Genomic DNA, 16,822 nt, shown 5'->3' with positions numbered 1-16,822 from the left:
GCCTCATCGTGGTTTCTGTAATTAAACTCTGACATAGAATTTCCTGTTACTCAACTTTTGGTCTCCTTTCAAACTTAGGCACACATTTAATGGAAGAACATCCTGGGGGGTCCACGTATGCTGTTTAAAAAACAGTTACTGTTGGGGGCACCTGGGTGGCTCAGTTGGTTGAGGGTTCGACTCTTGATTTTGGCTCAGGTCATGATCTCAGGGTCGCGAGGTCGAGCCCCGCAATGGGCTCCATGCTCAGCGGGGAGTCTGCTTGAGATTCTCTCTCTCCCTCTGCCCCTCCCCCCCCCGCTCACATATGCACACTCTCTATAAATACATACATACATACATAAAATATTTTTAAAAAAATAAAAAAAGGTTACTATTTGTAACCACTCCCTATGTTAATTGGGATTTTCTCAATACTGTGCAACTAAAATAAAATACAGAAGCAGACTGGGTGTTGAGACTGATAAAAGCCTATTAATTGTCATTCCTTATCCCTAATTTAAAATGTTCACGTTATATTTGTACAACTGTTGTTTTTACCTGCCCAGCATCCTTTCTTCTTCTGGTAGAAGCACCTCAGTTTCCCTCTGAGACACCACCTGCCTCCACACTCAGTCCATGGAGACTCTGGGTGGTCACTCAGTAGGCAACATAGTCAGGCCAGTGACAGGGTTAGGGATAGGCCTGTGAGCCAGGCCCGGCCGCTGAGGCTTCGTTCTGGGACTGTGTTGGGCTCTCTTGGGAAGGAGATGACAACTGACAAAGCTGGTTACAGGGCTCCGAGCCTGGGGCCACCACTGCGAGGAAGCCCTTCTAGAGAGCGGAGCAGCCGGCAGAGGGATGCGGAGCTGCGTTACAATGGGCAAAAAGCTTTGATTGTACTCCTTTAGCTTCTCCTGAATCCCAGAACCACTTCTGGATTTACAGAAGTAAATAAATCCTTCTTTGTCCCCCACTTTTTGTTTCTTCCCTGAGTTAGTTTAGATTGGGTTTTCTGTCACTCGCGCTCGGAAAAAAATCTTGACTAACGTGGGAACGATTACAACTTTTCCCATTGGTTAATTTAAGAAGACGCAAATGTAATAAAGCTGAGATAATAAAAGTCAGTTTGTATTGATAAAGCGTCACTTCTCTTGGTTATATATACATTCAAGTTTCATGTAGGAATCACTTGACAAAAGTTCTGTTGAAATATAAAAATTTAAAAACCAATATAAAGTACAAAAATGCAAAATGCCTACAACCCCTGACCTACAAAAATAAGGTCAAGTGCAGGCACAGCAAGTCATTCCAGGCCATCTGCAGCCTGTCCTGACCTACCTTTCCAGCCTCAGGCTTTGCACTCCGTCCTTGTCAGAATTCTAACACTCTCTCTAGCTGCCTTTGCCCCTCAGCTCTTCAAAGTCTTGCTTAGCTTGTGTCTGTTCAGAATACCACCCTTTTCTAGCTGTTAGTTTCTTTTCACTCCTTCTTTATGGTTCGACTAAATAGCACCTTCTTTGTAAAGTCTTCCAGAATCTGCCCACGTAGAATGAATTGCTCTTCCTTGTGCTTGGCCACCATCATGGTCTGAGCTGCGTTATTGCTGGGGAGACATAAATGCCTTTGTTCTAGTCAGGAGTCTCATGGGCAGGGCCTACTTCTTATTCATCTCTGTATACTTCCTGTTTATACTCTGGCACCTAGTAGATGCTCAGTGCATATTGGTCAAATGAAATTTCTATGCTGGGGCTTGGAGAAGCTTCTACTCTGCTTTGCTGTGCTGGGTGCTACGGGCCCTGCTCACGTAGGGTGCAGAGGGACCTGCATATACAGAGCAGCAGTGCCGTCAGCGTCCGCACTCACCAAACGCCGCACGTAGCCTGTGTTCCCCCCCATTCACACAGTCCCAGTGCAAGGATGACTTTTATTAGCTCTATTTATTGGCCCAAACATAAATGGCTTGGTTTTAATGGGGCCTTGAGCCAAATATAGTAATGCACAGATCAAAGAGCCTCCAAGGCTATTCTGTATTGCAGATGCCACCATTCTGCATCAATTTGTCTTCTGGCTTAGTACTGGTACTTTTTCCTTGGGAGTCTCTATTTATCATAAGAATGGGAGCTACTTATCCAAGGAGTTTACGAGTATTTCACAACACATTCAGCTATCAGGAGGCTTGCTTCAGACCCAGCCGGGCTGGGTGTGGCACCGTCTTTGGGCAGCACTCATGCCCCGTCTCACCTTCATTGGGCTGCTTAATTGACTTGTGTGCTTCGGGTCATCTGAGCTGATGGTGACTTCCCATGCTGCTCTCCCAAATAACTAGTGATAGGCATTATACCTGCAAGTATTAACCACTCCCCACTTAAGTTGGACTTGTTGGACAACATTACATGTTCTGAAATGGTCCTTCTCCTTTTTCTCTTGGACTTTCTTGGGGATGAAGCACCCCGCCCCACCACCTGTTGAGGAAGAACATGATGGTGGACGCTTTACCCTGTATCATGGTCAAGACATCCTCACACTTGGAAGGGAATGTTTGTCTAGCAGAACTCATTCTTTTAAGCGGTGAGTTTAGCTGTGATGACCCAGTTCCTACTGCATGATTAAGAATGTCCTCTTTGTGAAAACAGCCACGCTGAGAGAAGTGACAATAGAAATGCTAGGGTTGTTGGGATGGCCCAGGGCCAGTCCAGACATATCAAGATGAAACTCCTACCTTTGGGGCTGAATACTGCCAGATTGCCAGTGGGAGCAGGGAGGAGGCAAGGGAGGTGACAAGGTCCTATTCCCTTGGGCATTCCTACTTAGTTGGACAGTGGAAGCGAATAGCAGGCTGGAGAACACTATTTGGGACATGTGCTGACATGTTAAAAAGAGATGGCTACCCTGATTTTCCAGCAGTCAATCCATCTCAAACCATTTTATTTTCAAATTGATCTTTTCTGTTGATTTGGCTATCGGTTGATAACCCTCTCTGGGTTTACCCAATTACCCCTTCCTAGCAGTGGGGGCCAGGGAAACATTACAGGAGTTACAAAACCAAAGAGGGGAAGGAGTGCTTAGAGTGGATGTGTTGCTTTTTGTAACTAAAACCAAAAAAATTCAGAAAGAAATTTTCCCTCCCATTTTCTTTAGATCTTTTGATGTTGTTTTCCTGAAAATGCACAATTACACATATTTTAGAACATGGAATGAAATAATTAAGAAAATATGATCATAAATGGCTACTTTGTGATCTTGGGAATCCATTCAGGTCAGTCTGTTGTTAAGAAAATGGCAGGAGTTGGGGGCACCTGGCTGGCTCAGTCCACAGAGTGTGCAACTCTTGATCTTGGGGTTGTGAGTTCAAGCTCCACATTGGGTGTAGAGCTTACTTTAAAAAAAAAAGAAAAGAAAAAAGAAAGGGGTGCCTGGCTGGCTCAGTCGGTTAAGCGTCTGACTCTTGATTTCAGCTCAGGTCATGATCTCAGGGTTGTAGGATCCAGCCCTGTGTTGTGAGATTGAGCCAAGCGTCCGGCTCCAGGCTGAGATTCTCCAGCCTTGAGATTCTCTCTCCCTCTCCCTCTGTCCCTCCCCCCTGCTCCCGCTCTCTCTTTTGAAAGGAAGAAAGAAAGAAAGATGGAAGGCAGGAAAGAAAGAAAGAAAAGGGCCGGAGTGTTGGTGTCTGCAGGACATAGGTTCAAATCCTATCACAGTGAAGTTCAGAGAGAGAACATGTATCAAAGTACTCAGTTCCTAATAGTGTTGTTTATTGTACTATAAGAACATTTTAAAAAGTGAAACTAAGTAGAGAATATTATTCTTGAACCCTTGCTAAGTGTATGCACTATGCAAGAGTAAACCGCTTGCTCTCCCCAGAGATTCTACCATTTTTGTAAGAGAAGGCAGTGGTGGGCAGCCCCTCCTTTCTTTGCACACTTCCCCTTGTTGCATTTTGATCTTGAGATTGGTGGATGTCTTCCTGTATCCTCAAAGGACTTATGGTTTAGTGGACACTGAGAGTAGCATCCACTTGTTCCTGCAGAGATTTGAAACAAGGGGCTTATTGGCCATCTCATTCAAAAGGCCCTAGACAGAGAGAAGGAGAAGGAGGAAGTCAAGAGATTTGGGAGTTGGAAGGAGATGAGTACTCTCTGTATTGGCCTGGCAGAGGAAAAGCTCCTAAGTGCAGAAAACATAATGACTGCCTTTGTTTGCTGGAAGGTTGCTGGTGTCTTTGGTTTTCAAGTTTTTGCCTGCTCCGTAGAAGCAGGCAGAAAGCAAGAGATGCTGGATTCCCTGGAGTCCAGCAATTTGTAATGCCATCATATTAAAAAATTATTTTCATTTGTTGGAATGTAAATTCAAGAGGAAAATGTGGGATTGTTGCGTAAATGTGTGATATTTTAAAGCCTAATAAGTCAAAAGCATCGTAACTTTGTAAGAAAGCCACATGATGTGAAACATTTTCATGCTGTTAACCTAGCAAAGTCATCTGAATCATGTGATGTACACTTAAAATATTGCAGACATTTCTCTACCCCCTCCCCTTGCCATTATAAGTGGGGGAGGGTAAAGAAAAGTTTTTTCCTCCTCTTTTGTGTTAAAACATTTTAGTAGCTACCTTTGTGTAATCGATTATCATATGGGGGTAAATGCATGGATTCTGCTTTGGTTGGGATAAAAAGCTCCACTTTTTATTAGTGAGCCCCTCCCCTGTGCAGGGATGGGGTTTCTTATAAAATGGGGTTCTCGTGAAGATTGAGGGAGTAGATATGCTCAGTGCTTGGTGATGGGAGCGTTCCGTGGCTGTAACCCCTTCTTCTTACGTGCCATCAGTTTACCCTCTCCAGCACTTTATGAGAAAGATAGAGCAGGAGTCATTAATGTCCTTGCAGGGAATAGAAAGCTCACAATGACAGAGTCCCTGTCCTGGAATCACTTAAGTGGGATTCAAATTTAAGTGTCCTGGCTTTCCACCGCATCTCCTGTGATATCAGGAAATTTTACACTTTTTTTTTTTTTAATCTTCTCCTTAATGCTCGGGGAGTGAATTAAGGTCACCTGTTGACTGAATAGGCCTCCTTCAAATATGTATTCATTGATTGGCTAGAACAACTAAGAAGCAGGTATTACCCATAGTAGTATTTGGCCAACATTCCCTGATAGGATATCACAAACATTCAGGCATTTTATAAGAACATTTTTCCCTTTGAGAGTAACCAAGTGTTTCATTATGTTTTTTTAAGGTTGGAGTAAACAAAGGCAATTGGTGTTTGAACCACTATTATTGCCAAATTCACCAACTAAGTGCAAATAGGCTCACATGCCCGATGATAGCATACAAAGCCACATTACAAATGATGCAGTCATTGAAAATGGAGCATTTGCACAATCCGAAAGTATGATTAATCTTACAAGAGATCGATTTCCATACTTTTGTCCATAACATGGCTGTCCTTACTTTTCATCAAGACACTGAAGCCTGAATCACCCTCCCGGGACCTGAAAGACAGCATCCACGACAGGAAACAAAATCGAGAAAGACATCTCTTCATTTTGTGGAAGTGTCTGCTTGGAAGCCCCAGAGCTGAGAGGAGGAGGAGGTGATGGTGAGTCTGGAGGAGAGAGGTGAGTGGAGCTGGCTGCAGCCTGGAAAGGCGAAGCTGAGAGGCAAGAGCTGCTTTGGGCAAAGTGCTTGTCAGGAATTGATGAAGTTGCTGTAAGGACAGTTTGTTCTATTTCTTTTAAGTTTGTTTGTTTGTTTATTAGTAGCCTCCATGCCCAACGTGGAGCCCAATGCAGGGCCTAAAATCATGCCCCTGAGATCAAGAGCTGAGCTGAGTTCAAGAGTTAGACGCTTAACCCACTAGAGTCACCCAAACGTCCCTTTTTCTTTTAAGTTTTAAGAAAATATTTCTAAGTTGATTTCACAGAATTTTATCACTGGGAGAAAGCTTAGAACTTACTTGCCATTTTTTTCCCCACCTTTTTTGGTGGATGGAGACCCAGAAGGATCCACAGGTCCCCCAGTGTCACAGTGCTAGTTCTACATAACCAAGTCAAGACTCGTCTTTTGACTCCCTTTTTGACTCAGCATTAGCTTACTGCTGAATCCTGCACCTGATACATTGTTGATATTCCACAAATATTGGAAGGAGGAAGGAAGGAAGGAAGGAAGGAAGGAAAGAAGGAGAGAGGGAGGGAAGGAAGGAAGGAAGGAAGGAAGAAAGGAAGGAAGAAAGGAAGAAAGGCTCTACCTCCCATACTTTTCGTTAATGGACCCCATTTTTGTACTCCACAATAAGAAAAAAAAGGTGAAAGAGATGGTGGTGGGCTTTGTAGCTGGGCCCAAAGATTTAGAAAGCCAAGATTCTCCTTATGGTACAGATTGAGAAACATCAGAAAAATGACTCCGCTTCTTTTTTATATTTCCATTTCCCAAGGGGCAATCATTCAGCATTGATGTGTCTGATCGGAGGGTCAGGTTCTGAAGCCAGCCACAAGATGAAGGCCACAGACAATCAAAACTGCCCTTGTATCTCTCTTAAGAAGGTGCCATGCCAGGGACTGGTGGACTGTTTCTCAGCCAGTACCCACCCCATGCCACCCCACTCTGACTTTTTCACATAATCAAACTTACAAAAGTTAAATGCATGTAAATTTAAAAAAATTTTTTTATTGTTATGTTAATCACCATACATTACATCATTGGTTTTTGATATAGTGTTCCATGATTCATTGTTTGTGCATAACACCCAGTGCTCCATGCAGAACATGCCCTCTTTAATACCCATCACCAGGCTAACCCATCCCCCCACCCCCCCTCCCCTCTAGAATCCTCAGTTTGTTTCTCATAGTCCATAGTCTCTCATGGTTCGTCTCCCCCTCCGATTTCCCCCCCTTCATTCTTCCCCTCCTGCTATCTTCTTTTTTTTTTTTCTTAACATATATTGCATTATTTGTTTCAGAGGTACAGATCTGTGATTCAACAGTCTTGCACAATTCACAGCACTCACCATAGCACATACCCTCCCCAGTGTCTATCACCCAGCCACCCCATCCCTCCCACCCCACCCCCCACTCCCAGCAACCCTCAGTTTGTCTCCTGAGATTAAGAATTCTTCATATCAGTGAGGTCATATGATACATGTCTTTCTCTGACTGACTTATTTCGCTCAGCATAACACCCTCCAGCTCCAACCACGTCGTTGCAAAAGGCAAGATCTCATTCCTTTTGATGGCTGCATAATATTCCATGTATATATACCACATCTTCTTTATCCATTCATCTGTCGATGGACATCTTGGCTCTTTCCACAGTTTGGCTATTGTGGATATTGCTGCTATAAACATCAGGGTGCACGTACCCTTTCGGATCCCTACATTTGTATCTTTGGGGTAAATACCCAGTAGTGCAATTGCTGGATTGTATGGTAGCTCTATTTTCAACTTTTTGAGGAACCTCCATACTGTTTTCTAGAGTGGCTGCACCAGCTTGCATTCCCACCAACAGTGTAGGAGGGTTCCCCTTTCTCTGCATCCCTGCCAACATCTGTCATTTCCTGACTTGTTAATTTTAGCCATTCTGACTGGTGTGAGGTGGTATCTCATTGAGGTTTTGATTTGTATTTCCCTGATGCCGAGTGATGTTGAGCACTTTTTCATGTGTCTGCTGGCCATTTGGATGTCTTCTTTGGAAAAATGTCTGTTCATGTCTTCAAATGCATGTAAAATTTGACTCCACTGTTCTACCTAGTCCACAGGGAAGACTGAATGAAGTACTAATAAAATATTCTAGAATCAAGGTCTACATGAAGGGTATTTCTTTAATTTGGTGGAGTTTCTTAGTTAAAGAAGAGATGGCTAAACTCTAGAATCAGATTTTTTTTTTTTTTTTTTTTTTTTGCTGTGGAGGCTTCAAAAAAGGGAAGCTTTTGTATGAATATCCCTGGGAAAAGGAGAATGAATTTTATGATTACTGAATTTAGAGAAATTTAAATGCAAAAGGAAATCTGTCTCTGCTGCCCTCGCCTTCCTCTTCCCATCCCTTAAAAAACAAAAACAAAATTCCTGGTTTTCTCGTATTTCCTCTTGAAGACTTGATTCAGGCATCAAAGCCTTCGATGGTGACCAGTTTCCTCAACATGTTGCTCTTTCTGCCTCCCTCTCCCTCTTCCTTCCTTTTCCTCCTACCACCTCTACCCCCAAATCTCCATCCACTCTTGTTTATGGTGCAACCTCACAGTGGACACAGACCATGGTCTTATGGAGGTCTTGGTGAAAGTTTATTAAAAATGAATCAACTCTATAGATGTTACGGAGGCCTTTGGACAGAGACCTAGCTGATTTCCTGGAGCAATACCTGGGGAATAATTTTTTTGGCTCCAAAAGGATGATATTTTAAGTCGTTATATATTTGCTGATCTTGGGGAGATTGTTGGAACCATCCAGCATGCACAGGAAGCTTGGGCTCTTGGCCCAGTCAGCTCAGAGTCTAAATATTTGGAGGATGAATACTTGGAAGTGCATTTAAACATTTAAAGCATTTTATTTGTTTTTCCAGTAAGTCTCATTGTTAGTGTGATATAATTTTGCAGTAAGACTCTACCTGCTGAAGGCATAGGCCTCCTGGACAAGTCCAGGCTCAGACTCCACCTCAAGTCTTGGCTCAAAGCCAGAGGTGTATGTCTAATGACTAACATCCACACCCCTGAAGTGGGTTATTATTACCATCATTCACCATCAATGCCCATGTTCTAAAGTCATGCTAAGGGTCTGACCCAACTCTGCACCGAAACCAACAATGGAACTTGCACACAATGCGCATGTGTGCTTGCTTGCGTGTGTGTGTGTGTGCGTGTGTGCGTGCACGCACACGTACACACACATACACACACACCCACACACCATTTTCCAAACCAAATGCTGCAGTGATTCCTTCTTTTTGTCAGTACTGGATCTTTCCTGTTATTGCCAACTTTCAGCTCTACCCTGATGATCACCTGTGGTCAGTTTTCCTCGCCAGCTTACCAGGCAACATACCTTTGGGCTGGTATATGCTTAGAGAATACAAATTAATATGAACACATTAGATTATGTAAAACATAATTAGGGAAGCAAATTTGCTATAAAAGCAGCCTATGTGTTTATAGAACTCTGAAGCAATTATAAGCTATTGGAAGATTTTCCCTGTCTTTTAGACCCGCAGATATACTCTAGAACCTAAATTATATGAATTGTTTGCCTATCCCAATCAAATGATCTAGATAATCGCTAAATATCTACTTTGCCATGCCGTCGAGTCACAGGTTGTTGTTGTCTCAATGGAATGGGAGTGAGCATAGAGTTCATTTCTGAAATTCAAAGTAGAAAGGGGTGGGGTGGGGTGAGTATGGGTGTGCACCTGGCCTGATAATTACCATTGTAAGGTGTCTTAGACAACATGATAATAACCTTCTTGATAGAATTGGGGATGTGATAGCAACAGTAAAAATTATATTAAACTGGGCCTGATGCCAGACTGTCAGCCTCAAATAAACAAAGGACAAGAGAAACATTCTAAAGAGACTAACTTGTGAATCAAGGAAGCAAAACAGGCCAGAGAGGTGCTTGCTTGGAGGGACAATGCTTTCACCTCTTTGCAAAAGCTTTGCCTGACCTAATTAAAATGCCCAGTGTAATTAAACATCTAACCCTAATCCCTCTGGAAGCCCCTAGCTCCACCCCTTTCCATTGTGAAGATGCTCAGTAGGGCCCCCACAGCTGAACACTTATTGAACCAGAGTCTATTGAGCACACACATATAATTCCTAGCCTACTGAGTTGGAGCAAAGATGCTAGTGATTTGTCCAGTGGATGGTGGTGTCTCACTCAGCAATGATGTATGACATGGATTTGTACGGAGTGGCCATCTGCTGTTGGGGAGGGCGGTAGACAGGATCTGTTCCACTGTGGCAAATGATTCCCCTGTGCTGGCTTAAAGTGGACAAAGTTGGACAGGGCAAAGTGATGCCCCAGCAACCCTCTGGGGAAATAATTCAAGGGCCTCTCCCTTATGAGTCTGTATTTCTTTCTGTCTTCTTGACTCATACACATACACCGTAGAGCTGACATGAAACAACATAGTTTGGAACATGGAGAAGAGAAAAAAAGCACATGTCCACCAGAAGGGCTAAAATGTGCTAGTCTTAGTATGAGAGGCAACTTTGAGTTTCCTGGTAGTCTGGGCAAAAAGAGGAGAACTGATAAGTCATATAGCTCGTGTTATTTGGGAAAAGGAGCAAATCGGTTTCTTGGAAGAAATAAAGCTTCTTACTACAGTTGTCAAATCTATTTTTTCACATTTGACTTGATAGAGAAGAGAAACTGAATTTTTTAGGGTATATATAACAAAATGTCAAACTGCTAGAATGCTTGGCCTTTCGACAGGGAAAGGACCAGAACACTGACCCCCACAGTGACTGACTAATGAGCAGGAGGCAGCCCTCAGCAGGTCTCTGAGACTGGCAGATTTAACTTTGCCTCTTAACACTATGTCAAAGAAATATCTGCACCCCCATGTTCATTGCAGCCTAACTTTTGAAAATGTTTATTTCAAAACAAATTTAACACAGATATGAAAACCCATTCTTGAATGTCTTCATATTCAAAACACAGGGCGGTTACTTTTCTCTGCATTGTTAGGCAAAAACATAAAAAATATAGACATTTGTTTCTACTCAGGAAGGAGGACAATCAATAGAAATATTTTCTTTTTTTAAATAGGAATATTTTCTAGTTTATTCTTCACTGAAAACATGCATATACTCACTTGCAAAACTCACGTTCAACAAAAATATTCAGCCATGAGAAAGAAGGAAATCCTATTTGTGACAACATGGATAGACCTTGAGGGCATCACGCTAAGTGAGATAAGTCAGACAGAGAAAGACAAATACTGTATGATCTCACTTATATGTGGAATCAAAAGGAAAGGAAAAGAAAGGAAAAGAAAGGAAAGAAAGGAGGGAGGGAGAGAAGGAAGGAAGGAAAGAAAGAAAGGGAGGGAGGGAGGGAGGGAGGGAGGAAGGGAGGGACAGAGGGAGGGAGGGAGATAAAAGAGAAAGAAAAAAACCCAACTCATAGAAAAAGAGATCAGACTTGTGGTTACCAGCTGGGTAGGGAAATTGGAGGAAGGTGGTCATAAGATACAAACTTCCAGTTATAAGATAAGTAAGTACTAGGGACATGATGTAGTACATGATGACTATAGCTAACATTGCTCTATAGTAGATAGGAAAGTTGTTAATAGAACAAATCCTAAGAGTTGTCATCTCAAGTTAAAAAAAAATTTTTTTTTTTTTGTATCTGTATGAGATGATCAATGTTAACTAAACTTATTGTGGTTATCACTTCACAATATAGGTCAGTCAATCATTATGACCTTGACCTTATACAGTGCTGTACGTCTAATTACATACCAATAAAACTGAAAAAACTAATAAAATCATGATTTTTTACCTTTTTCTCTTTGTATATCTGTGTTACCTAGAATTTTCCCACAACGAGCATGGGTGGTATTGTAGTGCAAGTGTGCTGGTTCTGGGTGGCTGAGATCCTTTCCTCACCCTGTCTCCGCTGGCTCTGTATTCAGAGCACCTGACCCTCCAGGCTCAGGTTCTCAGGCCCCTTGTCATCAGCTCCTCACTGGGTCTGGCCCATGGGAGGCTCCGGTGGGCGTGTGGAGAGCCGGAGGAAGGGGAAGTCAGTGTATTTCTCCCTTTCCCTCTGGACTGGGGTGGCATCTCTGGCAGCTGCGGCCTCCCTCCCTTGGCTTCAGCTCTCCCCGGAAGCCTGCCATGATTCCAGCTTCCTTTGGGCCATCCCAGGCCCTGGGCTTGGGTAGCCTCACCTCCTCCCTTTGTCCCTCCACCCTAGGAGTGTCAGCAACTTCCTGCTGTGGCTAGTCTCTGGATTGCCTCACAATCCCTGGTTTGGCTTCTAAATTTCTTTCATCTCATTGCATTAAATTTCCTCTCTTTTAAATATTCAAAGTGGTTTCTGTCTTCCTAGCTGGGCCCTGACACAAAGAAACAAAAATGTGCTTGAAACACAAATGAATGGGGCCAAAGAATGTAGAAGAATGTGAGTTGGAGAAGTAAACCAGGAAACCACAGACTCCACGGATTGTGGCCACACACACACAGAGAAGGGTCCCATCTTGGTGCGTACCAGTTGGGGAGGACTTCTGGTCACCTAAGGACCTCCTTAGGCCCATTTACATGCACAAAAATAACAGTTTTACACAGAGTTGTCTGTTCCAGGAATAAAGGCTGACAATATGTAAGATCCAGAAAAACACCCCCAAGCCCAAAACCAAACAAACCCAAAGGATTCAGAATTCTAAGTCATGCATTCAAGTCTGACATGTGGTGGATAGCAGCCGTGGGGTTTGAAGGAGACTCAACCAGTCCCCAGCTGCTGGGTGGTGGCCTCGATTGACATGGTCTTTGGCTGATGCATGGATATGTATCCCAGTCCTGAGCCAGTCAGGACCTGGCATTCCCTTGGCCCCTGGTGTGATAAAAATGAAGCCTGATTGGTTTGGTGATAGGAGAAGGAAGTCCTTTCTCCTTCTTAGATAGTGTGGTAGGTCCTGAAACTGCTTCAGCATTTGCTACAAAATGAAAAAAGAACCTGAGAATAAAGCTGACACAAACAAAAAGGATAAATCCAAGATAGTCAAAATAAGACAGGGCTGGATTTCTGATCAAACTGTGCCTGAAGCCCACTGCCCCACTAGACTTTTTCTGTTATAGGAGTTCCTACATTTCTTTAGTAGTTCCTACTGTTTAGTACACTTTAATTTGGGTTTTCTGTTACTTGCAGCCAAAAGCATGCTAGTTGATATAGAGAAATGTCTTATTGGCTGTACGTCCTTGGGCCAGTCACTTAATCTTTCTGGTCTTCAGTTTTCTCATTTATAAAATGGAACTATAAAGACGATTTACCTTAAGGAATTTTTGTGAGGCTCAAATGAGGTAATAAACGAGAAAGTGCTTTGTAAATTGTAAGCAGTTATTTGAATCTTTTCATTATCACACATATAATTTATTTCAGTTGTTAATGCAGTTTTATATCTCTCCTACAGAGACAGAACTTATTTTATCGAGCCTATAGTTCTATAATACCCACTTTATTACTGTATCATGAGTGTTCATCAGGATTAATCAGCAATAACCATTACTTCACTCTGGACAGCTCTAAATCATTTATTTTTGAAGTCCCAGGTGACCTATGTAAGCTTGAAAGGGTTTACCTCCAAATTCTCAGCCGAGTGGAAATGAATTGAGTAACCCTTTGTGTGACCACTCATAACTCACTTGTAAAATGCATGTTCTTTTTTTTCATTGCCATCTGGAGCAACCTGTGAAGGTGGGCGTGTGACATTCTTCTCACTGCAGGAAAGTTTGGGTGCATCCAGAAAGGAGCAGCTGGTCAGTTCTGCCCTTGCGTTTTCTTGGAGTTGCTGCCCTGAGGTTGTTTGGGAACCTGAAGGAGTAGTTTAGGCATGAACCTTTAAAAGAGCTCTGAAGCTAAGAACCAACAGGAAAGCAGCACCATAGTATTTAGGTTTTTGTAAGAACAAAATATGAAGGACAATTAATTTATCAGGATAAGGTCTCTAACAATTAGGGCAATGAAAATAAAGGTACAAAAGAAGTATGCTTTATGTGTGTTTTTCCTCCAATAACTGGCATACTTTAGGACAGGGTATGGCAGGTGAGGGCGGGCAGGAAGCAACTGGGACTGAGAACTTGACCATCCCATGGGGCTGGGGCGAGCACAGGGGACAGGAGCTGCAAGTCCAGCCTTGACTCTTGTCACCTAGTGAGGTTGGTGCATCTCCCAAACAGACCTCCAGCTCCCCCTTCTCTGTCTGCTCTGCCACTGGGCTAGCTCCAGTCCCCACCATGTTTCACTAGTCTCTCCACCCCCTGGGCTCACCCCCTCACCGCCCCCAACTCACCTCTATTCATCCTCCATCCTCCTATAATGTTAAAAGTCATTTTTTAAAATTACACTATGCCGGGCGCCTGGGTGGCTCAGTCGGTTAAGCGTCTGCCTTGGGCTCAGGTCATGATCCTGGGGTCCTGGGATCAAGCCCCACATCGGGCTCCCTGCTCAGCGGGGAGCCTGCTTCTCCCTCTGCCTCTGCCTCTCTCTCTCTATGTCTCTCTGTCTCTCATGAATAAATAAATAATATCTTTGAAAAAAAAATTACACTATGCTGCTCCCACCCCTCCCCTCCCTTGAAACTTTCGTTGGCTCCCTATAGCTCCTCCTTTAAGGGCCAGACTCCTTAGCACAGCAACGTTGTGGGGTGTGACTCCTCCTTAAACACCCACCCGGCTGCTCACGAACCACCCTTTCTCACACTCCCCAGCTTCCTTCCAAACCAAATCAGAGACCTTGGACATAGCTCTTTAAGGCCAGCGGTCATCACAATTTTATGGTCATACAAATTATTTGAACTTGTTTAAAATACCGTTTCCTGGGCCACGTCCTCATAGGATTATGATCCAGAGGACCAGTTCCGAGAATCTGAAATTGTGTAAGAACTTTGGCCAAGTCAAGGTCAGGTGGCTCCAACTGTCTTTGGAGCCACACTGTATGATACCCCGGATCACACGGTAGTCCACTTCTTCCCTCTGGTATCTGCCCCCGACTAGAAGTCCCTGGAAGGAGCAAGCTTCAGGTCTTTTTCAGCTGTGTTTCCCCAGGACCCGGCACAGTGCTCAGCATGCACTAAGCTCTTGCGTGGTAGGTGAATAAATGAATCCCAACAGAGCCAGTATCTTGAAAATGAGGCAAAGGATAGGAGTCAGGGACTGGGGCCCTCAGGACAGGGGTCCGGAGAGCACTAGTTCAGGGCCAAGAAATGTTGGAGATGCGAGGGCCATTGGAAGAGTTGCCGATAAAACGCTGGGCACTGGGCACAAGGTGGAAGGAGGATCTTGCTCTGTGGGGGTGACAGGGAGGGGGGTTAACAGCGGCACACCAAGGCAGAGATGCTTGCCCAGGGAAGGAGAATGGGACTCTTAGCTTAAAAGGCGTCTGGGAGAACTGGGCTAGACAATGGGTCTCAGGCTGGGTAAGGGTGGCTCGGTTCAGAGTTGCAGATTATTGCTCTAGAAAGCAGCTGTTGCCAACGTTGTCTGCAAATTAGGTTCACCTGGAGCAGTGGTTTTGGAAGCACAAGAACAAAAGTCAGATTTTCACGTTCCAACCCAGAGTCACTGAGTGAGACTCTGGAGATGCATGGAGGGGACAGAAAAGTCTTTATAGCAGGAGTCCTGAAACGATCATCATGTGTCCGTGTACAAGGTACCCCCCGCCCCCTATAATTGCACTGCTTGTTACTCACTGGGCCGTTCTATTTAAAGAATCACATTTGTTTTTTGTTTTAGCTCAAGGAAACATTTTCTATTATTATTCCTTTGCTTATCTCTTCTGCTCTGTCTCTCTGTTCTCTTTGTAACTTCTATTAGATGGATGGTGGAATTTCTGGGTGTAACTTCGATAGTCTCCTAACTTTTAGTATTTCCATTTCTTTTTTCTTTAGTATAGTGTTCTGGAACAATTTCTCAGCCTACTCTGCTAGCGAAGGGCTGTTATTCAGCATGTCTACAGAGATTTATGTTTCGATGACTGTATTACTCATTTCCAAGATCTCTAAATACTTATCATCACAACACTTTGCTTGCTTAAGGAACACAGTACCATCTCTTCATTCTTGAGAATATTCCACGTACAGTACTTCTTTCAAGATTTTCTTCTGTTTATTTTATTTATACTGTTTCTTCAGATACTGGTTTTTAGATTTGTTTAGTTTGGTTTTCCTTTCATAATTTGGGTCTCCCTTAACTATTTGGTGAATCTGGACTGTGGACTGATTTTTGTATTCGATAACGTTTTTTCTTCTAGATCAGGGCCGGCAAACTGTGACCCATGGGCCAAATCAGGCTGCTGCTTGTTTTGAAAATGAAGTTTTTTTGGAACACAGACATGCTCATTCATTTCTATATCATCTATGACTGCTTTCGTGCCAGGATGGCGGCGCTGAGTAGCCCGCAAAGCCTAGAATATTATCAGGCCCCTTATCAAAAAAGTTTGCCAACGCTGCTGGAGCCATCACTTTATAGGAAATACAGCTCAAAAGAGGAACATGGCGATCAATGTCCATACATCAACCAAAGCAGGCTACAAGTTATTTTATAAGACAAAAGACTCAGTTTCTTCACAAATAAATTGCATAAAAATGAAAAAGAAAAAAAGAAGAGGAAATTAACGTGGATTAAACAATATTTAATAGAAAAGAAGCCAGACACAAAAGTCCACATTATGGTATGATCTCATTTGTATGAAATTGTCCAGAATAGTCAAATCTATATATAGAGAAAATAGATTAGTGGCTGCCTAAGGCTGGGGGTTTGGGGGAGAGTGGGAGTGACTCTTAATGAGTTTGGGTTTCTTTTTAGGATGATGAAAATGTTGTAGAGTCAATTGAGGTAATGGTGTCACAACTTTGTGAATATACTAAAAATCACTAAACTGTATACTTTGAATTATATAGGATATGAATTACATCTCAAGTTGCTATAAAATGATTAAATTATAATTTTTTTTTCCTTGTGGAAAAATATTCTTTTTGAAATACAGAGTAAACCCTTGTTTAACATTCTAGGACTATACACATATCTTGGTATGGAACGGATTCTGCCCTTGAAATATGCAGCTATTATGTGTGGGGTATATGGAAGTCGAGAAAACATCTATGCTATTTGAAAAGGATCAATATTGATTAAGGCCTAGT

General features: G+C 43.0%; 1 long non-coding RNA gene across 1 annotated transcript in view; it reads left to right on the top strand.

Moving 5' to 3' along the window:
- LOC118548646 (uncharacterized) overlaps window positions 1–16,336 on the top strand; it is an 83,891-nt gene extending 67,555 nt beyond the window's left edge. The window contains exons 2-3 of the long non-coding RNA XR_013446312.1: window positions 5,440–5,595; window positions 15,934–16,336. This is a non-coding gene — a long non-coding RNA (uncharacterized LOC118548646). The remainder of the gene's footprint in view (window positions 1–5,439; window positions 5,596–15,933) is intronic.
- The last annotated feature ends 486 nt before the right edge of the window (window positions 16,337–16,822 follow it).

Source organism: Halichoerus grypus, chromosome 3 (assembly GCF_964656455.1).
Source record: "Halichoerus grypus chromosome 3, mHalGry1.hap1.1, whole genome shotgun sequence".
In the NCBI taxonomy this organism is placed as follows: Eukaryota; Metazoa; Chordata; class Mammalia; order Carnivora; family Phocidae; genus Halichoerus; species Halichoerus grypus.
The sequence above is the reverse complement of the archived record's forward strand: the minus strand, read 5'-3'. Positions and strand labels throughout refer to the sequence as shown.